Source organism: Protopterus annectens, chromosome 1.part0, assembly GCF_019279795.1.
Source record: "Protopterus annectens isolate FY-2018-M chromosome 1.part0, PAN1.0, whole genome shotgun sequence".
NCBI classification, from domain to species: Eukaryota; Metazoa; Chordata; order Ceratodontiformes; family Protopteridae; genus Protopterus; species Protopterus annectens.
Genome location: NC_056725.1, coordinates 1,579,564,949 through 1,579,588,593, shown reverse-complemented (window position 1 = coordinate 1,579,588,593; position 23,645 = coordinate 1,579,564,949). Strand labels below are relative to the sequence as shown.

General features: G+C 44.2%; 1 protein-coding gene across 4 annotated transcripts in view; it reads left to right on the top strand.

The window, feature by feature from the left end:
* The window catches only part of QKI (QKI, KH domain containing RNA binding), a 1,466,119-nt gene that overhangs the window by 997,510 nt on the left and 444,964 nt on the right, over window positions 1–23,645 (top strand). The window lies entirely within an intron of this gene.

Here is a 23,645-nt window from a genome sequence, read left to right as displayed (position 1 = left end):
AGTAGTGATTGGAAGGTAGGACACCATTTGTGTCTGGTTTACACTGCCTTCTGTTCTTGTTTAGTTATCTTGTTACTGAAGTCCAGTTAGCCTTGCTTATTGTGATGAACTGCTTCATTCATAGCAGGAAATGGTTAGCTGAAATATGCAACAGACAACATGCACTGAAAACCAAAACAGCATAAAGCTAAAAGCTCCAGTATTGTAAGGGCTGGCAAGTTTATCCACCCAATGGAGCATTTGTATTATGTTTTAATATTTCATATTCAGAAGCTAGTCTTTTTGGAAGATAAGAGTGATTGTTATCTCCTATAAGTTGCGAATCTAAGATTGTCTAGATTATTGTATTCACATCTGTTTCTCTCCAGGACCTGTTGCATTCCAAAGTAGTACCCATTTTACATCTGCCACAAGTGTACTGTGAAATGATTCCAATACGTCAGTTATTTCTGGGATTGATATTGTTACACAGAACATCAGTCATCTTGAACAAATGCCTCTGTTTATTTTGACATCTCCATTGGACCAGTGAGAGGTAGTAACCTGTTGTATGTCAGGTTAATGTGTCACAGCAAGACATATCACGTCACATGTAGGTATCTGTCTTGTTCTGTGAATTAATATCCAGATGCAAATGTGTTTTGTGTTGGGTGGCAGAAGTGAGCCAGCTGGAGATCATACTGCACTGCTGTCTGTAGAGCCCACTACAGACCGTTCTAATAGTCTTGACCCCCCCCTCCCCAAAGTGCTGCCCAACTGCAAGAGAATATTCTTCCACCATCTTCCCTTCCTTCTCAATTTATTTGAGCAGATGTCTGCTTTTATGACCCCCCCCCCCCCAAAAAAAAGAACCTCCTCTTCTGAGAACTCCTGCTGCTAGAGTAAACAGTTTAAAAGAAAGAAAATGATGATCATCATATTGATGATGGCTGCCGTAGCCTTGGCTAAATAGGGTTACATCCTGCCAAGAATATAACAACCAGCCATCTTCCAAAGCTTCAGGGCACCTTCCACACGCCCAACCTGTCAGGCAGTTCAAGCGGAGCTGACTAAAGGACAAGTTTGGACACCAAGGCCTGTAGAGGTTTACTGCTGCTGAAGAGTGTGCGTCTCTAAGGCTTTTGAAGATTGACAGCCGACATGTGCTGTTCCTTTGCTGGGCAGATATGTTCCATTTAGTGAAAGTCTTCCATTTAGTAATTGTGCTTGTTATTCATACTTCCTCTTCAGGAAAGTTATTTTAAAGTTAGTAGTTTGTGCTTAAATGGACTGTCACAAGACTGTACTGTACTTTTAAGCTAAAGCATTCTGTTTCCTGTCAGTTCAAAAGTTGTTTAAAGTAACTGAAAAACATTTTTCTGTGGAGAAATTGTGTTTATTGTACTCTGTTGGCCTGGCATAGTGTTTAAAATTCCTTTTTTGCTGTGTTTGCCTGGGAAATAAAGTGACTTTTTAAAAACTTTTTATCTTTACCAGCAGATGTTCTTTGTGTTTCACTGTTGCAGTCATCACATTTGGGATATCCCTGCCAGGGTAGACCTCAGCTGGCCTGAATACCAGAGACTTAGTTTTTCTGCGTCGGTTGCTGTCACTTGAGGACTGACGTCAGGTCGTCAGTAGTTATAAAGTAAGGCAGCTGACGCCATTACATCAGTCTTTCTTGCACGAGTGTCGGTTGTCCGCTACCTGAGTTTCTGTGTACTGAATTGAAGTTGAAGTCTTTTAAAGCTAAATACCCTGTTGGGGATCCTTTTTTCTTGCACTAACCGATGTCAGAAAAAGTTAATCGTCTCGCCTGTGGAAAGCAGATACCACACCGAGACTTTCACTCTTACTGTGTCAATTATTTAGGCCCAGACCACGATGTCCCCCGTTGTCGCTTCCGTGCTTTGTTCAGTGTCAGAAATATCCGTCGGGCCCTTATTGTAGCCAGATATTTCCACTTGCAGTCCTCTAATTCCGATATGGCTTCAGTAAGCCATCCAACAGCAGATCTTCCGAAAAAAAATTAAAGATAAAGACAGGGACAGACCGCACAGGTCCAAACCTACCGATGACGCTTCCGTTAAGCTAGTCCTTCAGCTCTCCGGTACTCAGTGAGGTGCTTTTGCAGCCCCTGATGCCCACTTTTGTTGATTTGCAGGCCGCTACCGAGACCCTTTCTGAGTCTGGTATGCCGCAAAACTCTTCAACTAAGGATCCTGCGGTCATCTCTACCTTGGATGGGTCCTGAGCTGCTGAGCAGGCACTGGCTTTGGAGGAAGTCCTTCGCACTACCGAATCTCGACACAGACCGATGTCTTCTTTTGCGACTACCGTTCTTTCAAAAACGACCAGAGTTTCTTAGGCCCAGGGTACGAACCACACCCAAGAAACTGACGATCCACACTCAGGCACCTGCTAACTTGCCCCCGTCTCAAAACGCTTAAAATGGTAGAAGACCTTATCGTGTTGATCAGAGGAAGCCAAGCTACCCCCTCCAAAAGGAAGAGACCTGTCCCCTGTAGTTTTGTCTGAACAAAAGTCAGATGAATGTGATGCATCTGAATATGAAGACATGCAACCCCTCTCCACTTATGAGGATTCTGATGTAGAGGATTCCATTCCTTCAGCCTGTCCCCCAGAGGATTTTTCCTTTGGGGAAACCTTGCATACTTTAAGGGAGCATTTCCAATGGGAGAGTCAGGATTACCTTCAGTCTAAAAAGAGACTCAGGGTATTCCTAGATCTTCCACAACACAGACCCTTGGCCATCCCTCCAGTCCCTGATGTTGTGGAGGAGGTTTTCCACGAATCTAGCTTGACTACTGAAGCCCTTCCTCCAGCTCCCAGAAAACCAGACAGGTACTACAGAGTCCCTGATTCACACAAATATCTTTTTAAAAATCCTACAGCTGAACCTAAGGTCATTTCTCAAGGGCCAAAAGGGATTAAAGCAACCTCTGCTAAGAATCCCACCCCCTCAGACAGGGATTCCCGAGCATTGGATAGATGGGGTAAAAAAATATATATACCACAGCTACTCTTGCTATCAGGGCACTAAATTGTCAGTTCCATATGCTGAAATTTTAGCAACATACCTTGGAACTCCTTAAACAAAAAATGTCTTCCTTTCATGCTTGGGCAAAATCTAAAGTTTTGCAAGAGTTAATACATTCTGCAAGTCAAGTAACTAAACACATCTTGCACTGTGGTTTTGATGCCCTAGAAGCTTCTTGCAGGGCAGCAGTCACTGGATCTGTCATTAGAAGGCATGCATGGCTTAAGGAACAACCCTTGGCAGACCATGTCAAATCTAAATTTTTGGATTCCCCCTTGCACAAAGATAACTTATTTGGCACTAAGGCAGAAGAGGTCTTAAAAAAGATGGAAGAAAAAGCAAAATCTATGCAAAACAGTTGAGGATTTCTTGCAGGTACAGCCCCTAGGTTCAGCAGACATTGTCCCTCCAAACACTGGTCCTTTCCTGCTCCCAGTAAACCGGCCCAACCTAGGCCCCGTGGAAACAGACCCCCCCCCCCCAGACAGCAGCCACAGGGAATGCAGAGATCTAAGCAGTGGACTACCTCCACTTCAAAACCAGGCAGTTATAAGCCACCCCCTAATGGTAAGAACTCACAATGACTCACCTCCTCCACCCCCTCCCTCTGCCCACCTTCACTTACCCCTAGGGGGAAAAACTCCTTTCACTCGAGGATCGCTGAGTTCTAAACATTGTGTCTCAGGGATACAAATTTTCCTTCCACACCCTTCCAACCCCAAGAGGGTTCCCAGGTCTACCACCAAATCAGTGGGCAGAGGCTCAAAAGCAAATCCTTTCCCTGCTCTCTCTCTGAGGGCAGTAGAGCACATTCCTGCAAAACAGATAGACCAAGGTTTCTACTCCAGACTATTTCTGGTACCCAGAAAAGAGGGCACCTGGCTCCCCATCCTCAATCTATCCATTCTAAACACCTGCCCTGTCCTTCCCCTGAGTCAATCTATGCCTTTCCTCCCCTACATCTCATCCCCAGGGTACTGCTCACCCTCCCGCAGCTGCTACCCTTGCTCTCCAAGGATGCTTGGCTAGCCACCCTGGATCTAAAAGAGGCCTAACTCCCCATTCCTATCAGGGAATCATGCAGGAAATATCTCTGCTTCAGGGCAGGATCTCAACACGTTCAGTTCTCTGCACTTTCCTTTGGCTTATGTACTGCTCCCAGAGTTTTCACAAAATGTATCCATTCTAAACACCTCAGTTGTACACACTCAGCTCTGCCAATTGCCTTTTGCAGACAAAAAAATATTCTGATTTACCCATACTTAGACTGCTTTATTCAGGCAGACAGCCAGGAAAAGCTGCTCAAGCACCTGGCCTTTGTAAAACCTTCCTAACCTCTCTAGGGTACACAATCAATGAAAAGAAATCCAAGCAGGTGCCTACCCAAAGGATAATATTCCTGGGAGCAATTCTGGACACAGCGTCCCAGATGGCATACCTTACACAAGAGAAACACATTTTCCTGACAACCACCTTCTCTCAACTAGCCACCAGGCCCCAGCTAACTGCAAGGAAGATCCTGCAAGCTCTGGGGTACATGGCATCTTGCATACTACTCATTCCATGTGCCAGACTGCATATGAGGAAACTTCAGTGGTACCTAAAGAGCTTTTGGTGTCAACACTCTCAAGACCCTGAAACTCTTCTACCTATAATTCCTTGCCTCAGAAAAGAGTTTCTTTGGTGGGCAACAGCATGCTTCCTCAACAAGGGACTGCCTTTCCCCCCACCCACCGCCACCCAAACCCTCACCACAGATGCTTCAGACTTTGCTTGGGGTGCACACCTGGATGGCAGGTGCATACAGGGCCAGTGGAGCCCACAGCAAATCTCTCTGCACATCAATCAAAAAGAGATGATGGCTGTGCAGCACACCTTGATAGCTTTCAAGCCCCTTCTCTCTCCATGGACAACACCACTGTGTTGTGGTACGTCAACAAGCAGGGAGGGACTCACTCCTACCCTCTATGCAGGCTGGCCATGACCATTTGGCACACAGCCTCTGCCATGCAACTAAACCTGTTAGCACAATTCCTACTAGGCTCTCTCAGCTCTCTGGCAGACCAATTAAGCAGAAATCTTCTGGAGCCACACGAGTGACAACTCAACAGAAGTACCTTCACCCTAATAACTCAGAAATGGGGATCCTCGAAGGTCCACCTCTTTGCTTCCCACACCAACCTTCAGCTCAGCACTTTCTGCACCAGGGAGCATCACTGCATGACTTGGAAAGTGGATGTCCTGTCCTTCCCCTGGGTCAGTCTATTGGTCTATGCCTTTCCTCCCCTACCTCTCATCCCCAGGGTACTGCTCAAAATAAGGAAGGAAAAAACAAGAACCATTCTTATAGCTTCAGACTGGCCCCTGCAACCCTGGTACTCCTTGCTGCGCAGCCTCTCCCCGCTGCCTCCATGGAATCTTCCTCATATTCCAAACCTCCTGACCCAGAGGGAAGGGGAATTCATGCATCCTCAGTTGTACACACTCAGTTTGGCAGCTTGGCTTATTCCCTAACCCCGGACCAATCTGCCAACCTCAGTAAAGTGGTTCCAGATGTTATCTGTGAGGCCAGACGCCCTAGCACCATAGTCTTATGCTGCTAAATGGAAAAGGTTCTGCACCTGGATCCAGGATAAGGGAGCCAGCACGGCACAGCCCTCCCTCCCTGTCATCCTGGAATACTTAGCTGACCTACTGCACAGTGGCCTCTCTTTCTCCTCTATAAAAATTCATGCCGCTGCTATTTCTGCTCATTTTCACACTGAGCAGCCCCTTTTCTCACACCCTTTGATCAAACAGTTCCTAAGAGGGACTAGCAACTTGACGCCACCCAGAAGGGCAACAACACCAGCTTTGGACCTTAACTTTATATTGGAAAAGCTCACCTTGCCCCCTTTCGAAACAGCTTCTTCTGCAAAGGTAAAAATTCTTCTCATGGAAGACAGCATTCCTTCTGGCCATCACTTCAGCCAGAAGAGTCTCTGAGCTGCAAGCACTCGTGGCTGTGGAACCCTTCATCATCTTCCATGCAGACAGGGTATCTCTCAGAACTAACCCATCCTTCATGCCATAGGTGGTGTCCAGTGTGGCTCTCAAGCAATCCATTCATTTACCCATCTTTTTTCCTAACCCCCAAAACAAGGGGGAAAGGATTCTTCACTCTCTAGATGTGCACAGACAGCTTCTATCTAGATAGGACTAAATCCTTCAGAAAGTCTGATCAGTTGTTGGTTAGCTTTGCTACAGGAGGCAGAAGGCATATCCATCTCCAAACAAACCATTTCCAGATGGATAGCACACTGCATGCATTTCTGCTACAAAAATCATGGAAAGCCTCCCCCAAGGGGGTCAGGACACACTCCACTAGAACAGCCTCCACCTCTGCAGCTTTCCTCAGAGGAGTCCCCACCAGGGACATCCTGGAGGCTGCCACCTGGACATCTATTCATACTTTTACCAAGCATTACCACCTGCCTCTCCTCCAAATTCAGGGCAGGGTTTGCCTCTGCAGTTTTGCAGGGCATCCTAGCCAGCCCCTAGTTTCCTTGACAGCCTCCACCCACTTCCTCAGCTTTGGGAATCAACCTAAATATGATGACTGCAACAGTGAAACATGAAGAACATAGTACAGGTGTGTGCACTTACCATAAATGTAGATCTTCGAGTGCATTCACTGTTGCAGTCCTGGTTTCCCTCCCTCCACCCCCCTTTCTTCTCTTTCTCCTTCATTACCATTATTCCTTATTGTTTTTCTTTCCTTACAAGGGACATATTGGTATTTATTTTCCACTGGTGGGGTTCTTCCACCAGAGCCAGAGCCTGGCCTCCTGACAGGTTAGAGCAAGAAAAACTGATGTAATGTCGTCGGCTGCCTTACTTTATACTACTGATGACCTGATGTCAGTCCTCAAGCAACAGCAACCGATGCAGAAATACTGAGTCTCTGATATTCGGGCCGGCCGAGGGCTACCCTGGCAGGGATAACCCAAATGTGATGACTGCAACAGTGAATACACTCGAACATATACATTATGATAAGTGTACACAACTGTACTTTGCTGCTTGTTTTCCCTGGGAAAGAGGCACCGTTTTCAGCCTAGACCATGGAACAAATGGCCAGCCATTCTTCAGGTCACAAAAAGAAAAAGTTAAGTAAACTGCCTTTGCCACTACAGCAGGCTAGCAATTTGCTTCAGCCACAGGTGGATGACTCTGCTGTGGCGATTTTTTGTGTCTCAGGCCACTCCTATTTTATCCCAAATCCCTGTGGTGTAGCATCAACAGCCACTATGGACTGTGGGTTAGACCTATACTGTGCAGTTGTTGGGGTCCCATCAGTGGACAAGGAAGAGCCACTATTGTCAGTCCTGGGAGGAGGAACAAGAAAGGTTTCCCTGTTTTATCAGAATGTTGTACCCATCTCTAGGGGAAGCTGCTGCTGCCACTAATAACTGTTGACCCCATTTTTCCTGTCAAGAAGAATCAGAAAACTAAGCATGTATCTCCACCCCGTCCTCATATTTCTTTAGACAGGAGTAGTTTGCTGGGTGTAAAACAGGGTTTAATTCAGGCTATTGATCCATTTTGTAAGGATTCTGGTAAAATAAAGAATACTACAACATTTCCTAAAGTGATACAAGATTCTGAATCTGACAGGAAGATGAAGGGGAGAGATGCATGTTTTTCTTAGTTTTTTGATTCAGATTCTGAGGAGAGCTCAGTTTCTGATTCTCCCTGTGGAGGGTTCTCTCTCTTTCTCTAATACTGTTTCTTGAATGTACCAGTGTTTTCAGTAGAAGAACATTGAGGTTTTCTCAGTCCCTCAAACTGTTATGCACTGTTAAAAGGAATTTCCAGAACCTTCACTCATTCCTCTAGTTTTGTCAGCTTTGAAGAATATCTGTTACTCAGTTTTCCTGGTAGTCAGACATCATCATCAGCTTCTTTCGGCTGTTTCCGTTAAAGGTGGCCACAGCGGATCATCTGTTTCCATTTCTTCCTGTCCTCTGTATCTTGCTCTGTCACACCAACCACCTGCATGTCCTCCCTCACCACATCCATAAACCTTATCCTAGACCTTCCTCTTTTCCTGTTACCTGGTAGCTTCATCCTTAGCATCCTTTTCCCAGTGTACTCCGCATCCCTCCTCAGCACATGTCCAAACCAATGTAATCTTGCCTCTCTGGCTTTGTCTCCAAACCTTCCAACCTGGGCTGACCCTCTAATATACTTATTCCTAATCCTGTCCACCCTCGTCACACCCAGTGCAAATCTTAACATCTTTAACTCTGCCACATCCAGCTTTAACTCCTGCCTTTTTGTCAATGCCACTGTCTCAAACCCATATAACATAGCTGGTCTCACTACCCTCTTATAGACCTTCCCTTTCACTCTTACTGGTACTCATCTGTCACAAATCACTCCTGGCACTCGTCTCCACCCACTCCATCCTGCCTGTACTCTCTTCACCTCTCTTCCACACTCACCATTACTCTGAACTGTTGATCCCAAGTATTTAAACTCATCCATCTTCGCCACCTCTACTCCTTGCATCCTCACCATTTCTCTATCCTCCCTCTCATTCACAGACAAATGTTTTGTCTTAGTACTGCTGACCTTCATTCCTCTTCTGTCTAGAGCATCTCTCCACCTCTCCAGGGTTTCCTCCACCTGTTCCCTACTCTCACTACAGATCACAGTGTCATCTGCAAACATCATAGTCCACGGGGACTCCTGTCTGATCTCGTCTGTCAACCTGTCTACCATTGCAAATAAGAAAGGGCTCAAAGCTGATCCTTGATGTAATCCCACCTCCACCTTAAACGCATCCATCAATCACACCGCAGACCTCACCGCTGTCACACTACCCTCATACATATCCTTGTACCACTCTTACATACTTCTCTGACACTCCTGACTTCCTCATACAATACCACAACTCCTCTCTAGGCACCCTGTCATATGCTTTCTCTAAGTCTACAAAAACACAATGCAACTCCTTCTGGCCTTCTCTGTACTTCTCCATCAACACTGTCAGAGCAAACATCGCATCTGTAGTGCTCTTTCCCAGCATAAAACCATACTGCTGATCACGAATCAGCACGTCCCTTCTTAACCTAGCTTCCACTACTCTTTCCCATAACTTCATGCTGTGACTGATCAATTTAATCCCTCTGTAGTTACTACAGCTCTGCACATCACCCTTATTCTTAAAACTTGGTACCAAAACACACTTTCTCCATTCCTCAGGCATCCTCTCACTTTCCAGATTTCATTAAACAATCTGGTTAAACTCCACTGCCATTTCACCTAAACACCTCCATGCTTCCACAGGTATGTCATCTGGACCAACAGCCTTTCCATTCTTCATCTTCTTCATAGCTGTCCTTATTTCTTCCTTGCTAATCCATTGCACTTCATGATTCACTATCCCCTCATCATCCAACCTTCTCTCCCTCTTTGTCTTCATTCATCAACCCCTCAAAGTACTCTCTCCATCTGCTTAGCATACTCTTTTCACTTGTTAGTATGTTTCCCTCATTATCCTTTATCTGCTGCACATCTTTCCTATCTCGATCCCTCTGTCTAGCCAATCGGTACAAGTCCTTTTCTCCCTCCTTTGTGTCCAACCTTTCATACAACTCTTCATAGGCCTTGTCCTTGGCCTTCGCCACCTCTCTCTTTGCCATGCACCTCATCTCCTTATACTCCTGTCTACTTTCTTCATCTCTCTGACAATCCCACTTCTTTGCCAACCTCTTTCTCTGTATACTCACCTGTACTTCCTCATTCCGCCACCATGTCTCTTTGTCATCCTTCTGTCCAGATGTCATACTAAGCACCTTTCTAGCCGTCTCCCTTACTAGTTCTGCTGTAGTTACCCAGCTGTTTGGTAACTCTTCACTGCCGCCCAGTGCCTATCTTAACTCTTCCCTGAACTTCACCTCACAGTTACCCTTTTTCAATTTCCACCATTTGATCCTTGATGCTGCCCGTACACTCCTCTTCCTCTTCTTGATCACCAACGTCATCCTACAAACCACCATCCTATGCTGCCTAACTACATTTTCCACGGTCACCACTTTACAGTCTCCAATCTCCTTCAAACTGGTCAGACAATTGCACCTAAATAGGTAGATTGGATGTTTAAAGTTCCTCAAATTTAAATTTTATGCACTCTTCCCAAACCTTACCCAGCAGCTATAGCTGGAATCCTACTGCTGCTAAACATTTAGTTATTTCCAATCCTACTCTTTCTGATAAGGATGGGAGGATTATAAGTATGGGAAAAGTGTATGCTTCTCATACCTCCCACCTGTACAGATTTTTGCAGCATGTCCACATTTTTGCCTCATATTTTTGGCCAGTTCCTCATAAAATTTATGGTTCTCTGACAAATCACTGGGGACTGAAATTACTAAATGATACAGATTTGATTTTCAGACTTCATATCCTTCAGCAAATGCATGCAAAAATAAATCCTGTCATTCTAACAACTTTGTCTATAAGAGCAATATTTAAAATCTACCCCTATTTTTGGGCCTTTGTCCCCCATTATTTTAGGTGTTGTCCAGATTTCTTGTGTTGAGAGGTTGTGAGCTATGAAGCTTCTACAGTTTTGGTTTTCAGAATTTAGAATTTTTGGGCTCGTGTTAAGGTTTGTACTGACTAATTATGAAAGTATGAACAGTGTTTTGTCTGCAGTTTCTTCTTGTGAGGAAAATCTGCTTTAAATAATTTAACGTCTATTGTTCAAGTAACTACTCATTGTGTACAGTGTATGTACGAGACTGTTGAATGCTACTATTATGAGAAGATTTTGTATAGCTATGTTCTCAGCACCTCCCAGGTGACACAAATGAAATTTTATATTCTCCTTTGGATAGGTATTATTTTTTGAAGAATAGACCAAGCCAGACTGGAGCAACTCACACAAATAAGAGGAGCAGAGGGACCCCCACTGAAAAAGTGTCCTGGTTATGAGCATGGCACCAGACTGAAAATCTCTCCCATTCGGTCATACAAGATTTTCTGGTTGAGGGTTTCCTTGCCTCCTGTAAAACACTGAGGATGTCCTCAGAAAACAGGTGCCTGAAAGGGATCAAAACCCTATCACCCACAAAGTCAGCTGCAGAGTGGACAAGTGGGGATGGATGAGAGACCAATTGTCTTGTGTGAGGAGATCCAACCAGTGAGGTAGCTTGTGATGATTGCCCCTGGCTAGTTGCATTAAGAGGTGAGAACCAGTACTGTCTCAGCCAAAAGGGAGTCACTAGCAAGATCTTTGGGGAGTCCAGCTGAATCTCCTGCAGCACTCTTAAAAGTAGAGGAAGAGGAGGGAAAGCAAAGAAAACTTCACTTGTAAGGAAAGGAAAGGACATCCATCATCCAGCCTAGATGGCTTGGCACTCTGGAACAGAAGAGAGGAAGTTTTCTGTTCAGAGGGGAGGCAAAATGCTCTACCTGAATAATATTCCACCGATGGACAATGTCCAGAAATACATCTCTGTGAAGCATCCATTTGTGAGCCTGTGTTTTGGACCTTCTTAGAGAGTCTGCCACAAGATTGTGCTCTGAAGGAATGTATACTGCTTGAAGAGTTAACAGAGAGTCATCTCCCAAGCCTGAAGCTCCTTCCTGCAGAGGAGGTAAGATTTTGTGCCCACCGCTTGTTAACATACCACATCACTGTAATGTTTTCTGTGTACTCCGTCAAGGGGTCTAGAGAGAACATTGGTTGAAAACCCTGAGGGGCCAGAATCAGACCCCACAATTCTTTGATGTTGATATGGTCTGACTTCTGATGGGGGCCAAAGACCCTGAGCTTTCAAGTGACCAAGAGATGCCTGCCACCCGATGTCCGAGGCATTGGTGAACAACTCTTGAGATGGGACTGGAGGCCAAAAGGGCTGGCATGGGGTTGAGAGTGAACCATCAAATCCATTACTCAAATTCTTTCTTGAGACAGGGAGGAGAGAGGTACACTGAAATTCAAAAGGTGAAGACACTGCTGCCAAACCGACTTTAGGTACCACTGAATGTTCTACATATGGAGTCTGGCAAGATGAAGCATCTGAATAGAAAAGGCCATGAATCCCAGGGCTCAGAGAAACTCCCTGGCTGGCATGGCAGTCAGAGGAAGAAGAGACTGAAAGAAGGCTGTCAATGACAGTACCTTAAGAGGTAGAAGTGAGGCCAACATTGGTACCGTCTGAATCCTGCATCCCAGATAAACATGATTCTGAGAGGGATTTAGGACAGACTTTTGGAAGTTGATAGTAAATCCCAAACTTTGAAAAGTAGAGATTTTGAAATGTAGATCCTGCAACAGTCGACTGGGAGAAGGGGCCTGAAGCAACGGGTCATCTAAATAATGAAAACTCTGAATGCATTGGAGCCTGCAGAAGGTAATCACAGGAGCTAGGCATTTTGTGAATACCCTTGGGTCAGTAGAGAGGCCAAATGGTAATGCAGAGAACCCAGAAGGAGAGGAAGACCGAGAAATGTAAAAACTTCCTGAAGAGAGGGTGAATAGGGGTATGAAGGTAAGCATTTTTTTTAGATCCAAGGACACCAGAAAAGCCTGGTGTAATCAGAGGCAGCAGAGTTTGAAGAGTAAGCATCTGAAAAGAAGGGATCTCGAGAAAGGTGTTGTGACTTGAGGGATCCACGATAGGTGCTTTTGAGGAACCAGCAACATCCTAGAATAAAAAAAACTTCCACTTTGGAAGGGGGGACAGGTTGAGTGGTCCCTTGGTTCAACAGGGACTCTAGAACCTCCAGGAAATTGTTTACGAGGAGGTTGAGGAACCGTAGAAAAAGGAGGGAGAAATTTTGATACCATGAAGTAACCCTGACAGATGAGAGAGAGAACTCAAGAATCTGAAGTGATGAGACGCCAATTTGGAAGGCAATTACTAATCTAATGTTCTATAACTGTATCATCTGGTGTAAAGGCGGGGGAGGTGAAGTGTCAGAGAAACAGGCTTATCCGATAAAGGAGGTATCTGGGCCACATAAATCTGAGAAGCCTTAGCAGAGGGGGCCCGCCTCCCACCCTTCCTACCCTTAGAGGCCTGGCAACAAAGCAGACCTAGAATGATAATTCCTTTAGAACTTGGGGGTAAGAGAGAGACAAAAATATGTTTAAGGTCTTACAAGGCTTTGCCTTTCCGTTGAAGAGACTTAAACATGTCAGCAACAGCAGTCACAAAACGATGAGTACTATCCAAAGAAGCATCCAACAACTTAGCCTTAATGGTCATCAGGATGAGAATGAAGATTAAGCCAAGAATAACGCCTCATGACAGATCCAAAAGCAGCAGCCCTAAAAGAGGTGTCAGCACCAACATAGCTAAACTTAATAGAGCGGTGAGCCACTTCAGAAATAGAACCTAAAAAAGATAGGGCAGATGATTTGCTATCAGAATCAGTGAGGACAGAGGTAACCTGACAAGCCTGAGCAATCAAGGCCAGAGCATAGCTGGTCATGTGGATCTGGTAATTAATAGCCCTAAAGGCCAAAGTAGAAACAGTAGAAACTTTCTTGACTATCCTCCCCATTGCGCTGCTATCCTTGTCCGAAGGCAAAAGTTTGGAAAAGGGCAAAACGTCAGATTTGTCAGAAGAGACTGACACCACAGCAGAAGGCCATTTAAATAAAAACAGGCAGTCCTTAGGAACCTTATAGAACCTTTCAGGTTTCTTAGAAGTAGAGGCTTAGAATCAGGAGACTTGGAAGCAGCACTGAAAATTATCTAACGAGGCAGCCAGGAGAGGAGGAACTGTCAATGGTTTAGGAGTATCCACCTGAAGCAACTCATAATATCTTCTCTGAATATCTGACAGTTGAGAATAATCCCACTTAAAGAATTCCATCATCCTAGCAATTGTGCCCCCAAAGGATAAGTCCTCAAAAGGAGAGTTAGGGCTAACAGGCTCCTCTTCATCAGAACCATAAGCAAATATGAAGGCATTTGTGAAGAATGGGAGAAAGATGATCTCACCATAAGGGAATCCTCATCCAAGGAATCTGGATGTTCTTTGTGTTTCACTGGGTCGTCAGGGGTATAAAACATGCAGCCGATGGCATTATATCAGTCTTTCTTGCTGTACGATGCCCGAAGCAGAAGCAGTTTGCAAGTGCCGGTTGGCCGACTCCTGAAATTGTCGTTTTCGAGTTTCAGAGCCGAAGTCTTCAACTTAAAGCTAAGTACCCTATTGGGTAAACTTTTCTTGCTCCTTACCGATGTCAGTAAAAGTTAATAATTGCATTACTTGTGGAAAGCAAATACCTCATAAAGATTTTCATTCGTACTGTATTCCTTGCCTAGGCCCTGACCACGATGTACCTTGCTGTCGGTTTTGTGCTTTATTTAATCAGCGCACTATCCGTCGTCGGTACATTTTTGCCTCTAAATATTTCGGTTCTCTGTTTAATTATCCAGAAATGTCGTTGGTTAGCCATCCAACTACTGGGTTTCTGAAAAAACTTAAAGATAAAGACCGAGACAGGCCGCCGAGGTCCAAAACTGCCGATGACGCTTCTCCTAAGCCAGTCGCCAGTTCGCCAGTACTCGGTGAGGCGCTTTCGCAGCCCCTGATGCCCGCTACTTCTGATTTACAGGCCTCTACTGAGACCCATTCGGAGTCTGATATGCCACAAGATACTTCACCTATGGAACCTGCGGATGTCTCTACCTTGGATGGGTCTGGAGCCACTGTGCAGGCACCGGCTTCTGAGGGTGTATTCAGGCCTACAGACTTGCATATTAAATCAACACTGCCTTCATTTCCTAGGCCTAAATCCCGATCCATGTCTAAAAAACCGACACCCAGGCCGCATGTTCAGGCCCCTATGCCTAAAAAACAAATGATAAAAATGGCTGAAGATCTAATTACTCTAATCAGGGGTAGTCAGCCCCCCCCAAGAGGCCTAGGCCTGAGCTTGATTATGAATCTTCTGATCAGGATTCTGTTTTTTCTGACTCTTCTCATGACCTGGATTTGTCCATACCTACATATGAAGATTCTGATGCAGAGGATTCCATTCCCTCTGCTTCTCCTCCTGAGGATTTTTCTTTTGGGGAAACCTTACATACTTTAAGGGAGCATTTCCACTGGGAAAGCCAGGAATTTTCTGATTCAAAAAAAAGGCTTAGGGATTTCCTTCTTCTACCTCAGCATAGGCCTTTGGCTATACCTCCTGTACTAGACATTGTTGATGTGTTCTCGGAATCCAATTTGGCCCCTGATTCCCTGCCTCTGGATCCTAGTAAACCTGACAGATACTACAGGGTTCCTGAGTCCCACAAGTTCCTTTTCAAAAATCCTGTTGCAGATCCAGAAACCATTTCTTAGGGACCCATTGGCATTAAGGCTTCTACTGCTAAAAATCCTACCCCTTCTGATAGAGACTCCAGGGTGCTGGATATATGGGGTAAAAAGATTTATACTTCTGCAACCTTGGCAATCGGAGCTTTAAACTGCCAATTTCATATGTTAAAATATCAACAGCATATTATTGGACTGCTTAAACAGAAAATGTTGATTCCTGACTGTGTGGAAAATAAAGATTTGCAGGATTTAATGCATTCTGCTGAACAAGTTGGAAAACATACTTTGCAATGTGGTTTTGATTCTTTAGAGGCCTCTTGCAGGGCAGCTGTTACTGGGTCTGTGCTTAGAAGGCATGCTTGGCTTAAGGAGCAATCTTTGCCTGATCATGTTTAAGCTAAGTTGTTGGATGCTCCTTTAAATCAGGACCGCCTGTTTGGCAATAAGGCTGAAGATGTTCTTAAAAAGATGGAAGATAAAGCTAAATCTATGCAAAGTGTTAAAGATTTTTTACAAGTGCAACCTCCAAGATTTAGTAGGCACTGGCCTACTAAGAATTGGTCCTTTCCAGCCTCTTCCAGATCCTCTCAAGCCAAACCCAGACACAGCAAAAACCCCAGGTTTTAGTTCCAGGGACTCTCAGAACTAAGCAGTGGGAAGCCTCCACTTCCAAATCTGGAAATAACAAGACACCCCCCCTTATGGTAAGTCTCAGCGACTTCCTTTTAAAATTCCCAAGCACTTATCTTTTAACCGCCCCTTTGGGGAGAAATATTGCCCTTCATGCAAATAACTAGGACCTCATAACCCAGGACAAATGGGTTTTAAATATAGTGTCCTAGGGATACAGATTTCATTTCCACACATTGCCAACACCAAACGGGTGGCCAGACTTGCCCCCAAATCAGTGGGCAGAGGCTCAAAAACAAGTACTTTCCCTCTTAAGCATGGGGGCTATTCAACTGGTACAGAAGAGGAAAAGGGACAAGGTTTCTACTCCAGACTTTTCCTGGTACCCAGAAAAGACAATTCATGGCGTCCAGTCCTGGACCTGTCTACTCTAAACACCTTTCTGGAGATTCCAAAATTCAAGATGCTGACTCTGCACCAGTTACTTCCTATTCTAGGCAAAGACGCTTGCTTGGCAACTCTATATTTAAAAGAAGCGTACTTTCACATCCCAATCAAGGAATCTTGCAGAAGTTACCTACGCTTCAAAGCAGGCTACTTGCATTATCAGTTCTCTGTACTGCACTTTGGCTTGTCTACTGTGCCCAGGGTATTCACAAAGTTCCTAACTCCAGTGATTGCATTTTGCAGGCAAAGAAATATTCAAATATATCCATACCTGGACGATTGTCTAATTCAGGCAGGAAACCAGGGCATACTTTTAAATCGTATGGCGTTTGTAAAAAGGGTTCTAACTTGTCTGGGGTACACCATAAATGAAAAGAAATCACAACTGGTACCCTGTCAACAGATTACATTCCTGGGTGTAAGCTTGAATACAACTACCCAGATGGCTTTCCTCACACCAGAGAAGCAAATTCATTTGGTAACTTACTTCAAACAAGTGACCGCAAAAACCGTGCTATCTGCAAGACAAATACTGCAAGCCTTGGTGTTCATGGCCTCCTGCATTATTCTAATCATTATGCAAGACTGCATATGAGGAAACTACAGTGGTATCTAAAAAGTCTATGGAGTCAACATTGTCACAGCCTGGAAACAATGATTCCTATCATACCTTGCCTACGCTTTGAGTTCCTATGGTGGGCAGAGGCCTGCCACCAAAACAAGGGACTACCATTTACACTACCCCCTGCCGCCCAAACCCTAACTTACAGATGCATCAGATTGTACATGGGTGGCTCATCTGGCAGGGAAGTGCATTCAGGGCAAATGGAACCCAAATCAAATGCACCTACATATCAATCAGAAAGAACTGTTAGCTGTACAAAATGCTCTGACCGCCTTCAAGGACTACATTCTTCCAGGACAATTAATGGTAAAGACGGACACCACGGTTATGTGGTACATAAGCAAGCAGGGGGGGTGTACACATTCCTACCCCCTCTGCAGACTAGCCTTGGCATTGTGGAACACAGCCTTGAGCTACTAAGTGCACCTACAAGCTCAATTCCTGCCAAGAAAATTGAATACACTGGCAGACGGACTAAGCAGAAACCTCATGGATCCACACGAGTGGAAACTGGAACCACGGATTTTCAACATGTTGACAAGTGAATGGGGGAGCCCACACATAGATCTATTTGCCTCCCCCCAGAACTACCAGTTGGACAAGTTTTGCACAAGGACCCCCCCAAACAAGCCTGGAAAGTGGGATGCTCTGTCCTTCAGCTGGAGAAACCTATCAGTCTACGCCTTTCCCCCTCTGCCTCTGCTCTACAAAGTTCTACTGAAAGTCAAACAGGACAAACCAAGGATGATTTTAATTGCTCCAGACTGGCAGTGCCAACACTGGTACCCCCTCTAGTGCAGTGTGTCGCAAATATCTCCATGGCATCTGCACCAGACCCCTTTCCTGCTGTCTCAGCAGGAGAACCAAATTCTGCACCCTCAGCTTCCAACATTGAACCTTGCAGCATGGCTAATCACTTAAATTCATCCTTATCCCTCAGCAAACATGTGATGGATGTCATCTTGGAAGCAAGGAGACCTAGTACTAGAAAATCTTATGCTGACAAATGGAAAAGATTCTGTGCCTGGAACCAATCTTTAGGGATGAGCACAGCAGCGCTCAGTTTACCTCAGATTTTGCAATATTTTACTGAGATGCTTCACAAGGGCCTGTCTTTTTCCTCCATTAAAATCCATGCCTCAGCTATTTCAGCTCACTGGAACACAGAACCCACCCCTCTTTTCTCATCCTCTGCTCAAGCAGTATCTCAGTGGGGCAAAAAACTTGAGACCACCCAGGAGAGCTCCTACCCTTGCCTGGGACCTTAACTTTGTTTTGGAGAAACTCACTCTACCTCCTTTCGTGCCAGCTGCTACTGTAGACCTAAAATTTCTTTCTTGGAAAACAGCCTTCCTTTTAGCAATCACTTCAGCTAGAAGGATATCTGAATGACAGGCCCTTATGGCAGTGGAGCCTTTCATCATCTTTCATGCGGACAGGGTATCTCTCAGGACCAATCCATCCTTTATGACCAAGGTGGTTTCCAGTGTGGCTCTTAATTATTTGCCAACCTTCTTTCCCAATCCACAGAACAAAGGGGAACGGATTCTGCATTCCTTAGATGTGCACAGACAACTTAGATTCTACTTGGATAGGACTACATCTCGAAGAAAATCTGAACAATTGCTGGTAGCATTTGCTGCAGAGGCAGAGGGGAAGGCTATTTCAGAACAAACCATTTCTAAATGGATAAGCCATTACATTCATTTCTGCTATAAGCACCATGGAAAACCTAACTCCCAGGGGATCAGATCTCACTCCACCAGGACTGCATCTACATCTGCAGCCTTTCTCAGAGGTGTTCCTACCAGGGATATCCTAGAAGCTGCTACGTGGAGGTCTGTACATACTTTCACCAAGCATTATCATTTACCAATTTTCTCTAAATCCAGAGCTGGCTTTGCCACTGCTGTCTTGCAGGGCCTTATAGCTGTCCCTACTGCTGTATAAACTCCTCTTCCCAACAATAGCTTTGGGAATCTACCCAAATGTAATGACTGCAACAGTGAAACACGAAGAATATAGTAGAGTTGTGTGCACTTACCATAAATGTAGATGTTAGAGTGTAATCACTGTTGCAGTCCTGGTTACCCTCACTCCAGCCCCCTAGTTTTTTTCTGGCTATACCTCTACCTTCCTTTACTATGCTTAAAAACCTTTTTGGTGTATTTGCTTTTGGTTGGAGGTATACTTTTGTGTTTTTGTTTATTTGCTCCCCATTAGGGGGGCACCTGACATCTGGGGCAAGAAAAGCTAATGTAATGGCGTCGGCTGCATGTTTTATACCCCTGACAACCTGACGTCATGCTAGAAGGGACAGCAACCGACACAGCACCCAAGACTTTGTTAATCAGGCCGACTGAGGGCAACCTGCCAGCAGATTACCCAAATGTAATGACTGCAACAGTGAATACATTCGAACATCTACATTTATGGTAAGTGTACACAACTGTACTTTCCCTAAACCGTTCAGAAGGGTAGAAGTCCAAGGAGGAGCAGGTACTGAAACCCCGTGAGGAGGTTTTACAGCCATTAAGGCAGAGAACAAGCCCTGAGTAAACTCTTGCCAATTCCCTTTGAGGATCCATAGGTCAGACCAAAACATGCTTCAGTTTGTCTTTTCTTTGAATGGACATCAGCCCTAACAAATACTGGAGGTACCGACCCTTGACGAGATTCAAGAAAAGAACCTGGAACTTCCTCCTGATCAATATATGTGGAATCCCTTTTGGACCCTTCAAGATAATCAACTGCGATTCCCCCTCTACGTCCAGAGCAGATGCCTGCAAAGCCTCGGAGGATGTGCAGAAAGCTGGATCCATGCCAGTCTCCGGTGGGGTCACGGCGTAATCCGATGTAAACACCAAACGACCTATAGAGGTATTACCTGCTTCTATAAGGATGTCTGGTGGAGGCTGGACAGCTAAAGAATCTGGTCGAGATATCTTGACTGCCTTCTTACCTAGCGGGAGTGTCTCTGGGGTTAAAGGATTCTGGCATGGTACCCTGAGTGTCTAAGTCATTGGTTTTCATGATAAATGGCCAGGGAAGAAAAACTGCTTCTGAGTGTCTTGTTCACAAATTCCTTACAGATGCTACAAGAGGTATGGCCATGGGAAGCACCCAAAGAAAAAAGTCACTGTTTGTGGTGATCCTTATGGGGAATCTGCCTCCCACACGGACATATTCCCCTCTTGGATGACATGAACTCTAGGTAGTGATGTAAAATAGAAGATCAAGAAAGTAAAATAAAATAAAATAACCCCAGTGGGACACTTATTACGTGTAGCTAAATATTCATTACAGCAACAAAGTGGTCAGACCAGCTGCCAAAAATGGTGTTTGAACTGGTGGCAAAAGAAGTTCTAGGTAGTTGCGTCTGTACATCCCTTTTATGCCCAACGTTCTGTGTGGGGAGCATAAATGTGACATACAGGGCAAACAAGATGTCTTTTAAACTTGTTTGTACCAGCCAAGTGATGGGCTACCTAGGGTGGAACGTCTCTTCTGTAACGAACACTGCAACAGTGATTTAGGAGAATATCTGTACTTTCCATTTGCTCTGTTTATTTCCAACAGCTTTCTAATGTACATACTTGTATTGCCCAGAAACAAACGTATTTTCTATTAAAGGGTATAGATTTTTCAGCACACTGGCCCTCCCACCCTATTTTAGACTGGGAGGGTGTTTTAAGTGATTAACAAGAAAAAACCTGAAACAATTTCAAGATGAGAAAAGTGTGGAAGGTGAGTATACTACACTAAGGTGGTTAAAATACTTGCTGTATGTAACGCAATGCTGTGTAGTTTAATTTCCTACTTAATGTGATTTACTGTGGCAAGTGTAGCATTTCTGTGGAGGTATGGCCTTCTCTTTCAATTCCTTAGTACAGATTGTTTCAGTGGCCTTATTCTATCACAGTACATGTTCTTCGTCTTCCATTGCTGCAGTCCTGACTATTGGGTATAGTCCGGCTGAGTCGGCCAATACCAGAGTATAAGGCTGGCGTCTAATGGCCTTAGACTGACGTCAGTCCCCAGGGTACTAAAATTTTCCAGTGAGTTGTACTACTACAGGGATGTCTGTTAGTCTGTGAGTGAAAGAGAAGTGTAGAATCTAATGTTCTATAACTGTATCATCATCAGGACGGCCACTTAAAAGTTTAGCAGTAGCTGTATGTAAAGCTACTACTTGTGTGTGAAGTAAAAACTTGCAAGTTTCCATTCCTCTGTTTGGAATTGCCTGATCACTTTTTATTTTTACATGACATTTTTTCTTCTCTTCAGTTCAGCTGTGAAATTAGTATATATAAGGTGAAAAAAAAAATTAAGTTCTACACAGTGGGAAAGAAAATTCCAACACACACACACACACCACAATGGGAGTCCTAGGACTTGGACAATAGATTAGTGCTTTTGCCTTTTTAAGAAACAGGACTGGGTTTAAAGGCAGGTTCAGGTCTATCAGCACCTGTGCCAAATGTGCTTTGAAGAGAAGGGTCACAAAGTTATTAATATATAGTAGTTAGTTTTAATTTTTTAGAGCATTTGTTTTTTTTTTTTTTATGTAAGCTTTTTTTTAACTGCTTCTGGCTAGCAATACTTAATTTCTTGGGACGTTTTACTCGTTAGATCGATGAAAGAATGGATCTGTTGTCTGGTCCTGTGATTCGTTCGTATTGCAACATGTTTAGGTTTTAGTATATGCAAGTACTTGGTAACTGTAGGGGTGCAGAGGGATTTCGCCTTGCAAAAAGTGTCTTTTTTGGTGGCTTTGTTGAATTGGAGCTGTGACTAGTTTGCTTTCATGGTTAAAACTTCAATGAACTGTGTGTCAGTGAAGCATAAGGGAGCTGTAGGAATGTTGGAGGTAAAATTCACTGACAAGCAAGGTTCTTTAGATGCAGGTAGGTGTGAAAGAAAACAGAGACTGTTACCATGTGCATGATGTCTTGTGTTGCCATTTGATTGAACACTTTTCTTGCATGCACTTGAGCAGCACTTTTGCCTACAAAACTAGATACGTACTTTTGGCCAGCAATGTGTGAGGCGAGAGAGTACAAATTATGGATGACAGCATTGGCTGGGGCAGCTGAATTGATGGCTGCACTTGCTATGAGCTAGTTGGAGAAAAGCACATATGCATTTTCAATGAGAAATCAAAAATAATTGAGAGTTTGGATGAGATCCATTTCTAGGCTGAAGTTGGGCCACCTATCAGGTTCTTAGAGAAAATGCTCTCCCATTTTTTGTCTGCATTCATTTGCTTGGTACTAAAAACTGTTAAATTCTCCAAGAAAATTGTATAGCTGTAGAACAATTTATTGCTAAATGACTATGTATTGTTTTTATTTCAGTGCATGCTTCACTCATCTGTGTTTGTAACACCTTTCAGGGTCACAGAGAACTGACATTTCTGTGGCAAGGTAGGAACTAGCGCTGGACAGAATGTCAGGTAGCTTGCACCTCACACAGATAGGCACACTCAGGCATGCACGCATGTTGACGCACACAAACACACACACGCACTTTCAGCTAATGTGGTATCACCAGTTTACCTGACTGCAGATTTGTAGACTGTAGAAAAGAGATTTTTGTTTTAAATTAATAGTACCGTGCCTCGTAGGGGCCGCAATGGTGCAACGGTTAGTGTTATCACCTCACAGCAAGAGGTTTTCCAGTTCAATTCTCGGCTGGAACGCCTTCTGTGCAGAGTCTGCATGCCCTCCCTGCAGATGAGTGAGTTTTAATGACATGCAAGTAGGTGTGTGTGTGTGTGTGTGTGTTGTGTCCCTTCTGTGAAGGTTGGGCGCCAGACTGGCAATTTGACACCGTACAAACATCACTGCCAATCAGTCTTCGGACCGGTAATCTGCTGTAGGAACCCCTAACCAGGAAAAGCCAAAAGCCATTATTTTAGTCCTCTCCCTAATAAGTTGGCCAACGTTCTCTTCATAACATGCAACATTGTTTGTATAGATGCTATCAGTATTTTTTTTCTTGCATATAGTGGTTGCTGTAAATATCCAAATGGGGTGGGGGAATCACATTTGTGTATCTGTTGAAACATTTTGAGAGACATTTAAAGCAATGGCAGTTAACAAAAAGGGAGTTATGTACTGAACAGTGGTATATTAATATGACTAGGTAAAAAAAAAACCACAGAGTTTTTTTTTTTTTTTAATGGAAACCATGCTTTGTAGTTCTGGAAAGTGCTGTCACCACTCGCCAGCAAATGTTTCACAGAAATTTCTCAAAATTAGAGTGAGGGAACTATTCAAAGACTTTCTCTTAACATGTCTTTCATAGGAACTCATCTTGAGTGTATTTGCTTTTTTGTCCGAGACTCAGTGACTCTCTTGACCTGGCAAACCATGCTGGATCTTATAAATGTTTGTTTTGCAGTAGTTTTTTTAGAAAAGGTGTGTGCCATTTTTAATGAACACTTAGTACATATTTTGCATCTGGCTTAAATAAAACCAACCATTATCAGCCTCATACTGATGTCTTTGTGGGGTAAACTATAAATTCAGCGTTTCTTCCCTTGCTCTCTATGTGGCTTACAGG